Source organism: Haliotis asinina, chromosome 14, assembly GCF_037392515.1.
Source record: "Haliotis asinina isolate JCU_RB_2024 chromosome 14, JCU_Hal_asi_v2, whole genome shotgun sequence".
Lineage (NCBI taxonomy): Eukaryota > Metazoa > Mollusca > Gastropoda > Lepetellida > Haliotidae > Haliotis > Haliotis asinina.
Window position 1 is genome coordinate 53627073 of NC_090293.1, and position 19217 is coordinate 53646289.

Genomic DNA, 19217 nt, shown 5'->3' on the forward strand with positions numbered 1-19217 from the left:
CTTTTAATAGAAATTATTGAATTGTATAATAATCTTGCTACTGGCCAATACGACATCGTATTCTGTTGGTTACCCAGCCACGTAGGTATTTCCCGTAACGCAATGGCTGATCTTGCTGCCAAGGCAGCACTCAACAAATCTGTGACACCACTTCTTATTCCTTACACTGATTACAAAGCTACCATTAGAACTTACATCCGTGATCTGATGCAGAAGAAGTGGGACACCCAAGTAGGTATAAATAAATTACATGAAATAAAACCGTATATTGGTTACACCTACTTGGGCTGTCAGTCCAGATTTGAAGAGGTTATTTTAAGACGATGTCGTATTGGCCACACACGATATACTCATGCATACCTATTGAAAGGTGAGGATCCTCCGTTTTGTATCCCTTGTGATGAGAGAGTCACGGTCAAGCATATTCTGCTTGACTGTGTCGAATTCTCCATCACAAGGGATAAATATTTTAATGTCAAAACTGTAAAGGATCTTTTTACTAACATTAATTCTCATTTAATCGTTGGTTTTTTAAAAGAAATTGATTTTTTGGTAGAATTTTGAATAACGTGTTCTGTAAATAGATGTATTTTAATTATTGGTTGTTTAGATTTGTAACTAGAATTGTTAGTGGCTGTACCCTCAAAGGGGGTTGAAGTATTGTAAAATTATTGTCCTCCTGAGAGGGTACGTAAGTCCTCAAACAGTCAAAGTCAATTCTAAATTTCCAGGTTTTTAATCGTAGAATATGCGTCTTTTTATTGTATGGCTAGATTTCACAAATTGCTGACGGCTGAGGGAATGATGTAAATGCAGCTAGGGTCCATGCAGGTAGCAAAGGTAGTAGTATGGTGATTTACCTTCAGTTGTTAGCAATCTATAGCCCATTTTTACATTGTATTGTCCTGTATAGATAAATTGTTTTAGGTATAGTTACTAGTTTTATATTCTACTCTGTGATATCCTAGTTGTTTTACTGTCTTTCGCTGACAGGTTTCATAATAGACATATATTTCATTTTAGTATTAAATGTTCTCGTCACGATATGGCTGAGATACTGCCGATGTGACGTTAAATATTAACTCACTCACTCACTGGAATCAAAGTGTTAGTATAAAGCTGTGTTGCTAAGGTTTCTTGTAAACTAATGACAAAGCTTTGATAGTGTTTAAATAATTCTTAAAGGCAGGAGGATAAAGTATCTTTTAACGTTTAGTGTAGATGTATTAAACATATATAAATCCTTGATATATGCGTGCATCCTTTTAAAAATGGCATTTGTATTTATTGGATCTGATCTGGAACTTGTTGTAATATTCATGTTGTGCACAGGAGCAAATAACTGGGGTGTACCATGTGTCTCAATCTTGATGTATTTAGTATGTGATATCAAGTGTACATTGATGCCAAATTGTTCAGGGTTTCATGTTAAAGGAGGAGGTCATAGGCTGGTGGATTCGTTGTGAAACAATAAATCTGTAATAATACATAAAATAAGGAATGTCACCTTATACCTCATAACTAGTGACATTCTTTGCTGTTAACTGGCGATGTGGTAGCCTAGTGGTGTTGGCGTTCGATTGTCTCGTCGAAGATCCGGGTCTGATTCCTCTCATGGACACAATCCGGGAAGTCCATTATACTGCTGGAATATTGCTAAAGGCGACGTACAAATACTCACTTACTCACTTTCATTGCTGATAAACCCAAAATCTCATGCTGGAGGTACCACAGCTGAACTGGATTTGGTGGAACACTGCTTTTAGGAGTATTTCATGCTATGATGGTAGTGTATGGTTCTCAGGAGCTGAGGACCCAATTAGTTGAAACTGAGCAACGTTGGAGAGACCTTTGAGGTGTGAATGTGTTTTGTAGCTTGACTCCTTTAGTCTTTCTAAAATGTCAATCCTATGCCACAAGGAAACACATGTGATACATGTGGTCTCACCTTAGTAAACTCGGTTTATTCACAATTGCCTTGTCCACCCACCAGTAAATTCTGTACCTGATGTGAAACAATGGTAGTCTGAATTTTGAACCTTGAGAACCTGACAGGCGACCTGTTGTATTCTCCACATTGAGTGTTCTGTACTCGTTGACCAGGGATAGTATGTTATCGCTTTGAGCATGCACAGTGCATGGATAAATGCGCAACATAAACGGATTGTTATGTTCTACAGATTAAAGATAGAATATAGCAGAGAGGGTTCAAGTGAATCAGATCCGTTAGGCTGGTAAGGTTCATCATCACCTTAGGACAATTGCCCCTCGGGATCGGATGGCATGCACCAGCCACGTCGGTATCGGGTGTGACCGCCACTTTCCATATGTCACCTTCTACAATAACCACAGGTTGCTGAATCTTTTTTACGTACAGTTTTCAATCTCTTCTACAAAACAATGTGGGGTAGAAAAATGCTATGTTTCTATTAATCAAGAATCCAAGAAAATACGTGCAACATGATCATTCCATTCCGTAACTAGCCTCCTATGATAACTACGGATTGCTGAAGACCAGTTCTCACCCAGGTCATCAGGCTTGTGAAACATCATAGGTTTGATAATCTTTTCATACACAGTTTCCAATCTCTTCCCAAGAACCACAATGCGCAGAAAAAGCTAAATTAATGATGATTATAACCTGAAAGTTACCTTTGAAGTAAGTTTGTTGTGTTTTCTTCTGACAGTACTCATACATACTTCTCATGAAAAGTCTAGATTCACTGGTACAAACACAGCCTTTTACTTCAGGCAACTGGTCTCTAAAGTGAGGGAGTGAGGGAGTGAGTTTAGTTTTACGTCGCACTTAGGAATATTCCAGCTATATGGCGACGGTCTGTAAATAATCGAGTCTGGACCAGACAATCCAGTAATCAACAACATGAGCATCGATCTGCGCAATGGGGAACCGATGACATGTGTCAACCAAGTCAGCGAGCCTGAACACCCGATCCCGTTAGTCGCCTCTTACGACAAGCATAGTCACCTTTTATGGCAAGCATGGGTTGCTGAAGGGCTATTCTACCCCGGGACCTTCACGGGTCTGGTCTCTAAAGACTTTGCTAAATATGTAATACTGTTTAAAGGTAATGTTTACACATGAACTTATGTATGAAACCGGAACTGTCTCAATATGTCAACAGACATGGTGGTGTTCACAATATGACCTTTGTTTATAATCATGTAGAACAAAACCCTGAAACAATTAAAACATCCTTTAGTTACAACGTAAGTATATGCTGACAGATAACAGCAGTCATTAATACAATCTGTGTATATATGTAACCATTTACAGAATATTATCGTTGCTGAGCCATTTCATACACATTGCCTCAACACTTAACTGATAGCAGATTCCATATAAGGTATACTTTAATTCATACATAGAACACAAATATCTATGTACACATCATATCACATGGAGGAACAAACTAATATCATACACTGATTATCAAGTAATCACACTGTGCAGACTAATCGAATGGCAGCACAACAATGCAAAGAATTACGTTTTGGAATTGTTGATCAATGGGAAACACTTAAGATATATTTATTGGTAAAACCCTGCTTCATTCTTACATTCATACATTATACATTCGTTCATTTACACATAGCATGCACATTCACGCATCACGCATTTACACCTCACACATTCGTACAACAGCTGTATATTACGTACAGTTAAGTTTAACACTGCAAAAGAACTAATTATCACAAACTACTCAATACCTACAATATGACAAAGCAGCCAAATTATCAAAGCATATACAGAATGTACACATGACATGAATATGTACAACCACAAAAAGTATTGAAAGAGACTAACCTCTGGAAATGATCCCGACAGTTCCAACAAACTAAATGTCCAAATCCAATCATCCAAATGTGCTTTGTGGCCTGTAGAAATGTTAAAACTCAACTGCTAATAGACAGGAAACTTGAAACACATGACAGCTAGTAAGCTGACAATGTTTTTGACAAAGGGACGCTAAGTGGCGCGCTTGGGCTGGCTATTGTGTGGCAGTGCTCAGGGTTATTGTAAGCTGAGAGAGAGGGAGTAGAGAAACTGGAGAGTGAAGTATATAGTGTTTAACAATATGCTAAAGTGAATATTTAATTCAGTTAAAACTAAAGAATAAAAACACAGAATATTTACAAATATTTCATCTTGTCACATGTATTGTAAAATAAGCTCATAACGTGTACAAGATCATTGTCATGAGTTCTGTAAATGGTGGAAATCAGACGAATGCTTAACAAAACTTTACACCACAAGGCATCTGTTCACATGCAGGTTTGCAGTTGATTTCCCCAAGTTAATGGAGAAATCTATCTTTGATGTAACCATATATATATTCATAACATACTGTCAGTGTTGTAAGTCGAAACATTTGAAGAGAAATATACATTACAGAACCAATGTCACAGTTCTGTAAATATCCATTATGCTGAAAGATGAAACTCAGTAAGGTGAACCATTCCATTCACAGCTGGAACCAATCATAATGTTCTCCGTGCTGTGAAAATGTTTATAAGTCTGTTGTGTTGATGGATAAAACAGGTTTCCTGGCGACTACCCACACGATTCAACATGAAGCTGTTCCTTCTGATGGTTCTTGGTAAGTTAGCCTATTGTGTGATAGAAAACATCTGTGGCCTTTGAAAACCACATCACATCTAATTTCATTCTAGTCTGCTTGCAGTGAAAAAGTACTGATGAAGTTGACTTTATGCAAAAAAGTAAAACAAGTAAAGTGGAATTAAGATTGCGAATCCTCATAATTCGACCTGTAGAAATGAACATTTAAATCTCAAAATTTTAGTCCACCTTTTGGTTGATCTGATTTTCTATCTACACTGCCTTACAGGGCAAATGCTTGCACACAGAACACGAACAACCTGCATGACTGAGGGAAACCCCACGAAAATGATAATTCGGGTTTTGGGCCACTAAATCAAGATCAAATCCTTCCAGACATTAGACTTTTATTTTTGTACGATGATGCATCTTGACGTACTTCTTGAGGTACTTTCCATGCGACTCAAATATCAAAGGAAAGCTGAAGCGAACGTATTGGGGTTGCATTGATGTCATGTCCTTGTGAGTAGCACGGAAAGTGTACTGATTATCAAATGGTTAGTAAGTGTTGAAGATCAGTTATTCCTGAAAGAAGCATTTAGTCATTCTTCACCTTCTAGAAGGATTACATCTTGGCATATGAAGACCATAACTATTTCTAAGAAGACCGATAACTTTCAGAAGGTTGAAGTTTCCTCCTGAGGGGGAATGTAGGCCTAACTTCATTCCAAATGTTTATCATTTTCCATGATTTTAATCGTGGAATATATGTATTTTTAATGTTTGGCTAATTTGGCTAACACCGGAAAGGTAAATTTAAATCCAGCGAGGGACCATGCAGGTAGCAAAGTTAATTTACGTGGCTGTGTTCCCTGGTATCTACCTGCAGTTACTGGTGATAAGAGTATTAAGTGTAATATGAAATCACAAGAAAGATTATTTTAATATTTGAAATAGGTTTTAGACCTAAATTTCATGTCTTTCTAATACTTTTACTGTCTTATGTGACTGATATTTTTTATAGTTAACATAAGTCTTCTCTTTATTAAATGACTAACATATTGTACAAGGTGACCTTAAATTGTAACCCACCAATGCACTTATAATCAGTTCTCTTAGTTTTTGTTAGTGGTATCACATCGAGTGGTCAGACTCACGTTCCTGTGTATCGTATCGATGTCATGGATGTCAATGACTGAAACGTATCATCATGAGAATGGCGTAAATCAATAAATAAAAAACCAAGTAAAGTACTGAAACATTTGTTTTCTCGCTTATATGTTTCAGTTATTTCCATGGTACAAATGAATACACATTCTGGGATTGTGGATGGTGAGTAGAACAGCCTTTGGGTCACTCATCTGTTCCTTTAGTCCCCAGAGACAGTATATAGAAGATACTAATCGTGTCTCCGCTAACAACACAATGCATTGAGGTTCTTGAGAGGTATTTAGAAGTCGGTATTCTAATATACGACAAAATGTTTTGGATATCAACTTCTTCAATATTGTTTTTTGCGACGTTTCTGGGCTATTCCTTGCCCCTTCGTCAGGTGGATGGTAACTAAACAGTTAAACAGGATATATATATACTAGTAATGTACATGAAGCCAGAGTGATGATTTTAAGCATGTATGTACGATTAAAACATAGGAGATGGAAAGAAGATTAAAATATGGAAAAACTGGTATGGTGTTGTGACAATGGATTAAGCAACAAAAGCCAGTGTATTTAATTTGTGTACAATAGTGGGGGGGTGATAGTCTAACAATATACAAAAGCTAGGATAAGATACTAAGGGTGGGATGATGCTGTAACAGTGGATTAGGAGGTGATTGGTGAAGGCTTGCCTCTATTTCATGTCCCAGGCATTGGGTGGGTAAAGCCCTTGGTCTCTGTTCATCCGTATGGCTAATCTCTTGATGTTGATAGCTTCTGAAATTTTGCTTCGTCGCCAATCATGGACGTTCGTCACTATGATTGTAGTTGCTTGCCAGCCAATGGAGTGTGACAGATTGTTCACAATATGTTCTGAAAGGGCGGACTTAATATCTGATTTCTCTACTGAAGTTCTGCGCTCTTTCAGCCTATTGTCATTGGGACGAGATGTCTCTCCTACATAGTTGCTGCCACAGTTACACATAAGGTCGTAGATGCAGCCCCTAGGCTTGTAAGTTGTCTTGGTTGGTGTACATCTGCCATTGGCCTTCAGAATGGTCTTCAGTATTTTGTTAGACCTGAAGGTCACGTCACATCTATCTCGGCAGTTTTTTTCAGCATCGACTGATGTGGTGGCTAATCTGACCTTGGTAGGGAATGTTAATTCTACCTGGGGATGGCTCAGATTTTCGTTAGCGTTCTTCTTGCTGTTGCAGGGTTGATGTTATGGTTCTGTCTAAAAGTTGTTTGGGATAGCCGTTGAGGTTGACGAATGTAGTTCTTAGATGGTCTACTTCAGTATGCACGTTTGCTGTGGGGTTGAAGGTTGGAGAGGTACTCATTCTGTAGATTTCTGTAGACGGAGAAGGCCATGTTGTTGGGGGAGTTCTGCAAGGACACATCTAGGAACGGTAGTTTCTCTTGGTCTTCTATTTCCATCGTGAACTATGGAGTAATCATATTGTTTAGTTCACTAAACCGCATAACCGGCGTGCCATTTTGAGAAAATTCTCTTCACAACATGCTTCTAGAGAAGGCCCTTTATTCATGATCACACTTGGGTGTATCACATCAGAACATGTGCTGATACAGGTGTGTTTGTTTTTCAGCATCCGCCGTCGTGAGTGGCAGTAGTGAGTATGGCAGTCCAACAACACTAAATGAAAATATGGAAAAAAAGCGAAAAGATATCACAAAAGTGTCCTTTTTAATCACTCTCCCATTTTGACGATAGCAGGTTTTGTAGAAAGGTGAACTTAATGTGGTCATGTGTTATTATACCTTTTGACTTGTACTTCGTCCTTATTTTTTACACTCTAAACATTGGAACCACAACATACTTACAGCACTTGACTTAGCTACAAGAATGCACATGTAGAAAACTACAGTATGTGAAATTTGATGGTAATTTTACCATGTTGCACCTGCAGTTTGAAAATGTTTCACATCTTTCCTTAACGACAGCTAGAGATCAATTGGTAAAGTACTGTGTCATCAAGTCAACAAATCTTCCTCTTTAATGTTTTGACACTCTAAAGATTAGAACCAGAAGATAGTTGCAGCACTTGACTCAGCTATTCAGCAGACAAAAATATTTGTAGCAGTAGTAACTTAAAAACATAGGAAATATAGCCTCTATTTTACTTGTTTCACTCTGTATATGGTCTCTAACGTTTGTTTAGACAGATATTTTCCAATGTAACTCTTTTCGTCACAACATGGTTAAAATACTGCCGACGCACTTATAACTATTGACTCGCTCATTCACTCTTATCAGTGAAAATTAATAAAAGGAGTTTGAGTGTGTCTGCGGTAAGTCACTCAGCTCAAGATATCTTTCACTATTACAACCTAACATTCATGAAGGATATGATGTCATTGACGGCAGAGTTCCTCATCATACAGAATATGATACAGGTAAATTATCTTCCTTACCATAAAAGCAAAGCCGTTCATACACTGACCTCTTATGTACAGGGGTTCCTTTTGGGAAGCGAAGCGGTGGTGAGGAGTTGACAGACTCTTCTGGAACACCTGATAATGGTCCCGAGGTAGAGAAATGACGCCGAAGAAGAACTCCCGAACATGCTAACATGTAGAGACTGAAATAGAATTCTTGGTCCATGAGAACAGTTTGTTTTCCTTTTTCCGATGCGATGTTTTGATGTGCTACGTGGTGTATGGTGCAGCTGCTTGGGATGCTGAATTACATTTACACGTTACACTAGTAAACCTATGGCATAATACAGACGTATTGCTCCAAGATTTGAAAAATATGTTGATTCCCAAGTTGGAACGCGAAATTGCTGACGTACTATGTGGGAACCAGGTACCAACACAGAAATGCGCCTTAAATAACAATGGTATTCTTAAACGTCAGCCAAAAAGGTAATACTCCGGCAGTATAGAATTGTCTGGCAGGATACATTCAGAAGCAATGCAAAAAAAGGAACTGCAGCGATAGACACAATGACGGTCACACATCCACCTTTCAACAACAACAATTACTCTATTTAATTTTTGGCTATATTATCTACAGTTGCTAAGTCCTGAAGGGATTGTGTACTTATATATTCTAGTTGTTTTACTGTCCTCCTCTGGCATGTTTGTAGCTCTTTTATATAACAGGTTATATATTATCCCAGAATTTGTATTATATTAAATAATCTCTCAACAAATGCTGGTAAGAACAACATAACCACAAATAGATCCTCAGCAACCAAGGTTACTCCACCACACTACGATTGGGCAATATTCAACGCCCAATCAACGGTATATCCACTGAAGGTCACATGCAAAGGAAAGCACAACTTTGCAGATTTGGAAAACCTTTTACCTGTTGTTTTGTCTTACAGTAACAGATTATCAAAAATTGAACTAAGAAACTTGTAAAATATTGCGATGGAAAACTTCAACAGTTTCACTAATTACACAGCAGCGCAGGGGTGAAAAGGGGCTTGAACAACTGAGTTGCACTGCACCCAAAGCGTATGTGCAGCCACGAGTTTCACATGTTTGGAACCAGAAAGGTAACTCGTAAAAACAAAGCAAGTGATGCATGCAAGGATTATTTCTTTGGTCAAACATGGAGAACAAGAGATGTTTCTTGTGACTGCAAGTAACTTGGGTCTACAGAAATAGAAATACGCTTCCTCCGTACTTGGTTGCAAGTTCACAACGCAACTTTTCAAGACACTGTAGTATACTTATTCCATTGTTAAAGGTCACATATACTCTAATAGGGTTTAAATGCAAAATCACTTGCTGACATCGTTATAAATGAAACCCCGTCATTAAAACTGCTCATTTCGATCTTTAATTACCTTAAATCGACCTTTTTGTCAACAGTGCACAATTCTCAGCCGCAAACGAAATTTGAACCAATCAGAGCGGGTCGTCTCCGTGACGTAATTGTAGGTATAGAAATGAGGGTCTATGCAGAATTCATCTACATTTCAGTGGGTAAATTATTTCGTTTACAGGTTTATAGAAACCTGAAATCGCGAAACCTCTGACATTTGTTTGAAATGAAAGCTATATGTTCTCACAATCTACTATGACTTAGTTTTGTCTCCTGCTTTGCCTAGTTTTCGAGTTACAACCCTTGTTTTGATATAGACGATTCTGTCAAAATCACTTGGTGTTGCTAGGTTTCAATTGTAATCTGTGTTAGGTGGTATGAACCTACACGTTATTTGTCATGATTCACTTGATGCTCAGTTAATGAATTTATAACAGGTATAATTAGTGGTAACGCCACTTAGATTACCCGACAAAAGCCCCCATTTGGCATTTCTTGTGTCTGGATCGAAAAAAAGGATTAACCGATAACATGCTGATTGATTAATTACTTTTTTTTCGGATTTAAATGGGGGATTTGTCAAAAGGTAGAGTTTATGTATGTACATTTACTAATCCATACTGAATACACTCTATCGCATCTGTGTCTATGTAAAAACAACACTCTTCTTTCAAAGGATTAACCGCCAATACATTGATTGACTATTGGCTAACTAAATACTTTTTTAAAAGAATGACGCACATTGTGCAATTAGTTGCCAGGTGTGCAGGTGCGTGTGCAATAACTGACACCCATGATATGAAGTAGGTATGATGCACTGTGCGAGGAATTATTGTACTCGGCATGTAATGACATGCAACTAAAGAAACATTTCCCGTCCTCCCTTAATAAATCTATTACGATCTATTTAAGTGAGGATGAAAGTTTCTCCTGCATTTTATAGCCAAACGATATGGAATCAAAGTGTTAGTAAAAAGCTGTGTTGCTAAGGTTTCTTGTAAACTAATGACAAATCTTTGATAGTGTTTAAATAATTCTTAAAGGTAGGAGGATAAAGTATCTTTTAACGTTTAGTGTAGATGTATTAAACTTATATAAATCCTTGATATATGCGTGCATCTTTTTAAAAATGGCATTTGTATTTATTCGATCTGATCTGGAATTTGTTTTGATATTCATGTTGTGCACAGGAGCAGATAACTGGGGTGCACCATGTGTCTCAATCTTTATGTATTTAGTATGTGATATCTCAGCAAGTGTACATTGATGTCAATTGTTCAGGGTTTCATGTTAAAGGAGGAGATCATAGCCTGGTGGATTCGTTGTGAAACAATAAATCTGTAATAATACATCAAATAAGGAATGTCACCTCATACCTCATAACTAGTGGCGCTCGATCGTCTCGTCGAAGATCCGGGTCTGATTCCTCTCATGGACACAATCCGGGAAGTCCATTATACTGCTGGAATATTGCTAAAGGCGACGTACAAATACTCACTTACTCACTTTCATTGCTGATAAACCCAAAATCTCATGCTGGAGGTACCACAGCTGAACTGGATTTGGTGGAACACTGCTTTTAGGAGTATTTCATGCCATGATGGCAGTGTATGGAGGAGCTCAGGCCCCAATTTGAGGTGTGAATGTGTTTTGTAGCTTGACTCCCTTGGTCTTTCGAAAAGTTCAATTCTATGCCACAAGGAAACACATGTGATACATGTGGTCTTACCTTAGTAAACTCAGTGATTTCACAATTGCCTTGTCCACCCACCAGTAAATTCTGTACCTGATGTGAAAAAATGGTAGTCTGAATTTTGAACCTTGAGAGCCTGACAGGCGACCTGTTGTATTCTCCACATTGAGTGTTCTGTACTCGTTGACCAGGGATAGTATGTTATCGCTTTGAGCATGCACAGTGCATGGATAAATGCGCAACATAAACGGATTGTTATGTTCTACAGATTAACGATAGAATATAGCAGAGAGGGTTCAAGTGAATCAGATCCGTTAGGCTGGTAGGGCTCATCATCACCTTAGGACAATTGCCCCTCGGGATCGGATGGCATGCACCAGCCACGTCGGTATCGGGTGTGACCGCCACATTCCATATGTCACCTTCTACAATAACCACAGGTTTCTGAATCTTTTTTACGTACAGTTTTCAATCTCTTCTACAAAACCATGTGGGGTAGAAAAATGCTATGTTTATATTAATAAAGAATCCAAGAAAATACGTGCAACATGATCATTCCATTCCGTAACTAGACTCCTAAGATAACTACGGATTGCTGAAGACCAGTTTTCACGCAGGTCATCAGGCTTGTGAAACATCATAGGTTTGATAATCTTTTCATGCATAGTTTCCAATGTCTTCTCAAGAACCACAATGCGCAGAAAAAGCTAAATTAATGATGATCATAATTTGAGGAAAACCTGAAAGTTACTTTTGAAGTCAGTTTGTTGTGTTTTCTTCTGACAGTACTTATTCATACTTCTCTTGAAAAGTCTAGATTCACTGGTATAAACATAGCCTTTAACTTCAGGCAACTGGTCTCTAAAGACTTTGCTAAATATGTAATACTGTTTAAAGGTAATGTTTACACATGAACTTATGTATTGTAAAATAAGCTCACAACGTGCTCAAGATCATTGTCATGAGTTCTGTAAGTGGTGGAAATCAGACGAATGCTTAACAAAACTTTACACCACAAAGCAGCTGTTCATATGCAGGTTTGCAGTTGATTCCCCCAAGTTAATGGAGAAATCGATCTTTGAGGTAACCATATATATATATTCATAACATACTGTCAGTGTTGTAAGTCGAAACATTTGAAGAAAAATATACATTACAGAACCAATGTCACAGTTCTGGAAATATTCATTATGATGAAAGATGAAACTCAGTAAGGTGAACCATTCCATTCACAGCTGGAACCAATCATAATGTTCTCCGTGCTGTGAAAATGTTTATAAATCTGTCGTGTTGATGAGGAAAACAGGTTTCCTGGCGACTACCTACACGGTTCAACATGAAGCTGTTACTTCTGATGGTTCTTCGTAAGTTAGCCTATTGTGTGTTAGAAAACACCTGTGGCCTTTGAAAACCACACCACACTTAATATCATTATAGCCTGTTTGCAGTGAAAAAGTACCGATGAAGTTTACTTTATGCAAAAAAGTAAAACAAGTAAAGTGGAATTAAGATTACGAATCCTACCTGTATTTCTACCTGTAGAAATGAACCTTTAAATCTCAGAATTTTAGTCCACCGTTTGGTTGAGCTGATTTTCTGTCTACACTGCCTTACAGGGCAAATGCTTGCACACAGAACGCGAATAACCTGCACAACTAAGGGAAACCCCACGAAAATGATATTTCGGGTTTTGGGCCATTAAATTAAGATGAAATCCTTCCAGACATTAGACTTTTTTATTACGATGATGCATCTTGACGTACTTCTTGAGGTACTTTCCATGCGACTAATCGCTTCCAGTCAATTGGAATCGATTCCTGCTTTACCGTGACTTGGCCCCGAATACTCGTGAGAGCCGTAATAGTGACCAAAATTAGACCACTTTTCTTCCTTAGGATGAAACGGACCTACTTAAGTTGAATCTAAACCGGAAGTGAGTCAGTACTAATGCACCAGTAGTGTAATATTTCAGAAAATCGTACAGATACATAATAAATGCGTGTACATAGACTAGATCTCTGAAGGACAGAAGAATATCTAGGCTATGCGAGGTAACTGCAGAGATAAAAAAATCGCAATTTTGAAAATAGTTCAGAGTCACATTTTTGCCCAAAGGAAAGGGTCCATTCCTCCTTAAGGCATCTTGAAATGTGTGTTGTGAAGAGAGACATAAAAACTGTTTTACTCTCATTTTTCAATCGGTGAAGTCAACTCAGTACGGGCTTCAAATATGAAACGGAAGCTGAAGGGAACGCATTGGGGTTGCATTGAGGTCATTTCCTTGTGAGTAGCACGGAAAGTGTACTGACAATCAAATGGTTAGTAAGTGTTGAACATCAGTTATTCCTGAAAGAAGCATTTAGTCATTCTTCACCTTCTAGAAGGATTACATCTTGGCATATGAAGACCATAACTATTTCTAAGAAGAACGATAACTTTCAGAAGGTTGAAGTTTCCTCCTGAGGGGGATTGTAGACCTAACTTCATTCCAAATGTTTATCATTTTCCATGATTTTAATCGTGGAATATATGTATTTGTGGTGTTTGGCTAATTTGGCTAACACCGGAAAGGAGAATTTAAATCCAGCGAGGGACCATGCAGGTAACAAAGTTAATTTACGTGGCTGTGATATCTACCTGCAGTTACTGGTGATAAGAGTATTAAGTGTAATATGAAATCAGACAGACAGACAGACAGACAGACAGACAGACATTTTATTCAGTAATGTAGGCCACTGGCCCATAATACAATATCATGCAAAAATATATAATATATACATGCTAGGTGTAGAGTAATGGTTGAAGTACATGGTCAGTTTGTTGATGTAGTGGATTTACTTCTTAGTTTTAATACAGTGGAGAGGAACGTAGTTAATGATTTAAGACATTTAATGTTGGTGCAGGTAAGTAGACGTACAAAGGTTTCAATTGTAGGAGGATGGGTCTGCTGGACTGTGAAACAATTATTTCTTATTTCTGAGTATTTGCTACAGATAAGGAGGACATGAAACTCATCTTCGACATAGTTCAAACCAGCAGAGTGACAGTAGAGGCAGAGACGTTGATCATAAGGTGTATTTGTATGGCGACCGGTTTCCACTGCTAATCTAAAGTTGCTACAGCGAAACATTGCTAGAACTTTCCGTTGATATGGTAGGAGGTCTGAGGACAAGTAGTGTTCAACATTAAGTAAAGATTTAAATTGTGAATAGTATTTACATTTTGATGAAGACTCAAGTGCAGAATGCCAATTTTGAAGGAAGCAGTCATAAAATCGTTGCTTAAAAATAGATATAAATGTTTTTATACAACCAATATCCTGTGAGATCCATACAAATCCAAAACCATATTGAAAAAGTATTTGTCTTATGTGTGAAGCCCAGGTAGATTTATTGTTATCATCAAGAGATCTGAGTATTTGGTAGGCTTGATAAGGAAGTCTATGGTGTTGTAGCTGCAGCAGTCTGCACCAGTACATTATTGATCTAGAGGTATATAGGTATTGCAGTGGGGGTCTGCCACACTCTCCAAGAGCCATGCTATTATTGGTATACCTGCTGATTTTGAGAAAAGTCTTACAGAACTTAATATGTACAGCTTCAATATATCTACAGTAAGTGGTTCCCCAAATCTCTGATCCATAACACAGAATAGGAGTAATCATGGAGTCAAATATTTTAAAATAGTCCTTGTGATTAATAGATCCAAAATGTTTTTGGTAATTATAGATGGAGAACATAGCTTTGCTTGCTTGAGCTGCTAAACATGATTGTGCTTTAGTCCATGACAGCTTAGGGGTGAACACAATCCCAAGATATCTGTACATATTTACAACTTCTATTTGTTCACCATTTAAAAACCATTTCTCATAAGAACGAAGAGGACCCCCATTTCTAAAAACAATAATTTTGGACTTGTTCAAATTGATTCTCATTCCCGTAGCTGTACAGAATTTTTCAACAACATTAATTTTCTTTTGTAGTTGATAGGGCAGTGCCTGATACAGTTGATACATCATCAGCAAAAAGCAGAGAATATACATCAGGAATATGAGTTGATATAAAGACACCCCTTCCACCTTCTTCCTCCAGCATTTGAGCAAGTTTATTTATGAATAAAATAAAGATCTGTGGACTCAACGTGCATCCTTGACGGGTACCAATATTGCATTTAAAATATGGTGATAACCCCGAATCAGTTCTTACACAAGCACAGAGTGTAGAATACATGTTAATAATAAATCTGAGAAATCCTTTTATACCCTTTTCTTTCAAACACTCAAAAAGTAATTTGTGGTTAATAGAGTCAAAGGCCTTGGAGAAGTCAATAAAAAGACAGTAGAACCTTCCATTTTTCTTTGACAGATATTTAGTGACCATAGCTTGAAGGGTGAAAATATGATCTGTTGTTGAATAGTTATGTCTGAATCCAGCCTGTGATTCTGAGATTTTATTATTATTATCACACCAATATTTCAGTCTATTGTCTACTATAGAGGTTAAAATCTTGCATAGGGAGTTGATCAGTGAAATTCCTCTGTAGTTGTTCGGATCTGTTTTATCACCTGATTTATGCAAAGGGCATACGATGCTTTTTCCCCAACATTCTGGAAAGACTGAACTGTCATACAGTTTGTTGAACAGCTTTGTTAATATGGGTGAAATATAATTCCTAGTGGCTTTGAAAAAGTCCCCAACTAGTCCATCCGGTCCTGGTGATTTATTATTTTTAACATTATTCAAGCTTAGGAGTACCTCTTCTTCTGAAAAAGGGCAATTTAGTATCGACAGATGTTCCTCCTCTATATCGGTATATGTGCCCACTTTGCTCCATACATCCTCAGTGTTGTCATCAGTGGAAACACAGTTTAAAAGTTCACTAAAATGCTTAAACCATTTATCTACAGATATTCCCGGGACAACTGCTATATTCATGTTACAAGATTTTAACACTTTCCAAAATTGTTTTGGGTCATTCCTTGATTCAATAAGTCTTTTTCTTTGACATTGGAAATAATATTCTTTCTTTAAATGGAATTTAAGTTTAAAATGCCGTTTGTAATATATATATGTATCAATATTACCTCCAGCAGCCCTATGAGATCTCAGGGCTGAGTATTTTCTGTGTTTGATCTCCTCCAACTCATTATCCCACCAAGGTGGTTGATGTATATTCATAGTACCAGTACCTGGCTTTCTGTAAGTTCTCTTAAACTGATCAGCTGCAATTTGATAAAGATAAGTTATGGATTCCACACTCTGTTCAACATTTTCCTCAATCTGCCTAAAAATAGCATCACAATGTTCTAGAAATAGCTCATGGAAATGAAGCATAAATGTATTACTAGTATCCTGAGACCAGTAGTATTTAGTCCAGCTCTCCTGTTCCATTTGCTCTAGGTCATTTGGTTGATTATTGGATTGAGCTGGGTGATCTGATACCCTAGGAAAAACAATAACACAGTATAGAGGGAAATGGTTAGATTCATCCCTCTCAAGTACCTTAAAAGAGCTGAAGTGTGGAAATAAGTCAGTGCTTGAAATAAAAAAGTCAACCACACTGGCACCATTATGGGTTATACAAGTGAAGTTACCTAATTGATCATCGAATAGTCTCCCATTTAGTGCATGAAGACCATGTGTACAGCATAAATCTGCAAGTGAAACACCATATTTGTTGTGTCTTTTGTTATCCTTTGTATTTCTTGGGATGTTAAAATAGTCAGAGGGGTAGTCCTCACTGTTTTCATGAATATATTGCAAATCATCACCGGGGAAATAATCTGACAGTTGCTCATTCTTGCATTAAAATCACCTCCGACTAGAATATGGTGTTGATTATACTTTTGTCGAATTGCCAGAATGTACTCTTCAAGACGTTGGATACCGTCTACGTCCTTATCAACAAATATGGGGGAATGTTCAGGTGAGATATAGACAAACATCAACACAGTGTCTTTGTCAAGGCCAAGCTGGGATGTTTCAAACAACAAGACTACACAATCCTCAAAATGAGTGAATATTCTTCTAATGTAATACATAAGCTCTTCTTTAATGAACACAGAGACACCACCACTGTACCGGCCCATTAACTTCTGTTTAGGTCTACAGTAATGGTATGAACGAAAACCGGACAGTAATGACTCAAAATCATTCGGATTTCTAGCAAAGGTCTCACAGAGTCCAATGATGTCATATCTAGAGCAGAAGCGTTTAAAGTCACTAAACAGAGAACTCACATGTTTGTAAAGTCCTTCGATATTCCAGCTAAGGATACTACATGAGACATGGCCTGACCCTCACTTGTCACGTTGAGTTGTTGATCGCGTAGTTCTACTTGGAGTGCTCTCCCCTTCGCTTCCGTTGTCAGGTGTAAACAAAGAGGCGTGGGTTTCTGGTTGAGCGTGTGATCCATTTGAATTATGTTGTCGTTGTTTACCTCCTGAGATACAGACATTTCTATTATTCTTCTTGTCATGAATGAACACCTTTCCATCGACGAGTAACTTGTCGTGACGGATCTTTGGTTTTAATCATAAGAAAGATTATTTTAATATTTGAAATTGGTTTTAGACCTAAATTTTCACGTCTTTCTTATACTTTTACTCTCTTATGTGACTGATATTTTGTATATTTAACATAAGTCTTCTCTTTATTAAATGGCTAACGTATTGTACAAGGTGACCTTAAATTTTAACCCACCAATACACTTATAATCAGTTCTCTTAGTTTTTGTTAGTGGTATCACATCGAGTGGTCAGACTCACGTTCCTGTGCATCGTATCCATGTCATTGATGTCAATGACTGAAATGTATCATCCAGTATTGATGAGAATGGCGTAAATCAATAAATAAACAACCAAGTAAAGTACTGAAACATTTGTTTTCTCGCCTATATGTTTCAGTTATTTCCATGGTACAAATGAATACACATTCTGGGATTGTGGATGGTGAGTAGAACAGCCTTTGGGTCACTCATCTGCTCCTTTAGTCCCCAGAGACAGTATATAGAAGATACTAATCGTGTCTCCGCTAACAACACAATGCATTGAGGTTCTTGAGAGGTATTTAGAAGTCGGTATTCTTATATAAAGCCCTTGGTCTCTGTTCATCCGTATGGCTAATCTCTTGATGTTGATAGCTTCTGAAATTGTGCGTCGTCGCCAATCATGGACGTTCGTCGCTATGATTGTAGTTGCTTGCCAGCCAATGGAGTGTGACAGATTGTTCACAATATGTTCAGAAAGGGCGGACTTTATATCTGATTTCTCTACTGAAGTTCTGTGCTCTTTCAGCCTAATGTCATTGGGACGAGATGTCTCTCCTACATAGTTGCTGCCACAGTTAAACATAAGGTCGTAGATGCAGCCCCTAGGCTTGTGAGTGGTCTTGGTTGGTGTACATCTGCCATTGGCCTTCAGAATGGTCCTCAGTGTTTTGTTAGACCTGAAGGTCACGTCACATCTATCTCGGCAGATTTTTTCAGCAGTCGACCGATGTGGTGGCTAATCTGACCTTGGTAGGGAATGTTAATTCTACCTGGGGATGGCTCAGATTTTCGTTAGCGTTCTTCTCGCTGTTGCAGGCTTGATGATATAGTTCTGTCTAAAGGTTGTTTGGGATAGCCGTTGAGGTTGACGAATGTAGTTCTTAGACGGTCTACTTCAGTATGCAGGTTTGCTGTGGGGTTGAAGGTTGGAGAGGTATTGATTCTACTGGTCGGTATGGGTGGGTTTTCTGTAGACGGAGAATGCCATGATGTTGGGGGAGTTCTGCAAGGACACATCTAGGAACGGTAGTTTCTCTTGGTCTTCTATTTCCATCGTAAACTATGGAGTAATCATATTGTTTAGTTCACTAAACCGCATAACCGGCGTGCCATTTTGAGAAAATTGTCTTCACAACATGCTTCAGATATGATTAAGTACGCAGTTTAAAGTGGAGAATATGATATCTAGAGAAGGCCCTTTATTCATGATCACACTTG

At 37.9% G+C, this 19217-nt stretch overlaps 1 long non-coding RNA gene across 1 annotated transcript; it reads left to right on the top strand.

The window, feature by feature from the left end:
• The first annotated feature begins 5888 nt into the window (after positions 1 to 5888).
• Positions 5889 to 8350, top strand: LOC137260986 (uncharacterized). The gene is made up of 3 exons (XR_010954835.1): positions 5889 to 5911; positions 7347 to 7370; positions 8215 to 8350. It is a non-coding gene; the product is annotated as an uncharacterized lncRNA (long non-coding RNA).
• The last annotated feature ends 10867 nt before the right edge of the window (positions 8351 to 19217 follow it).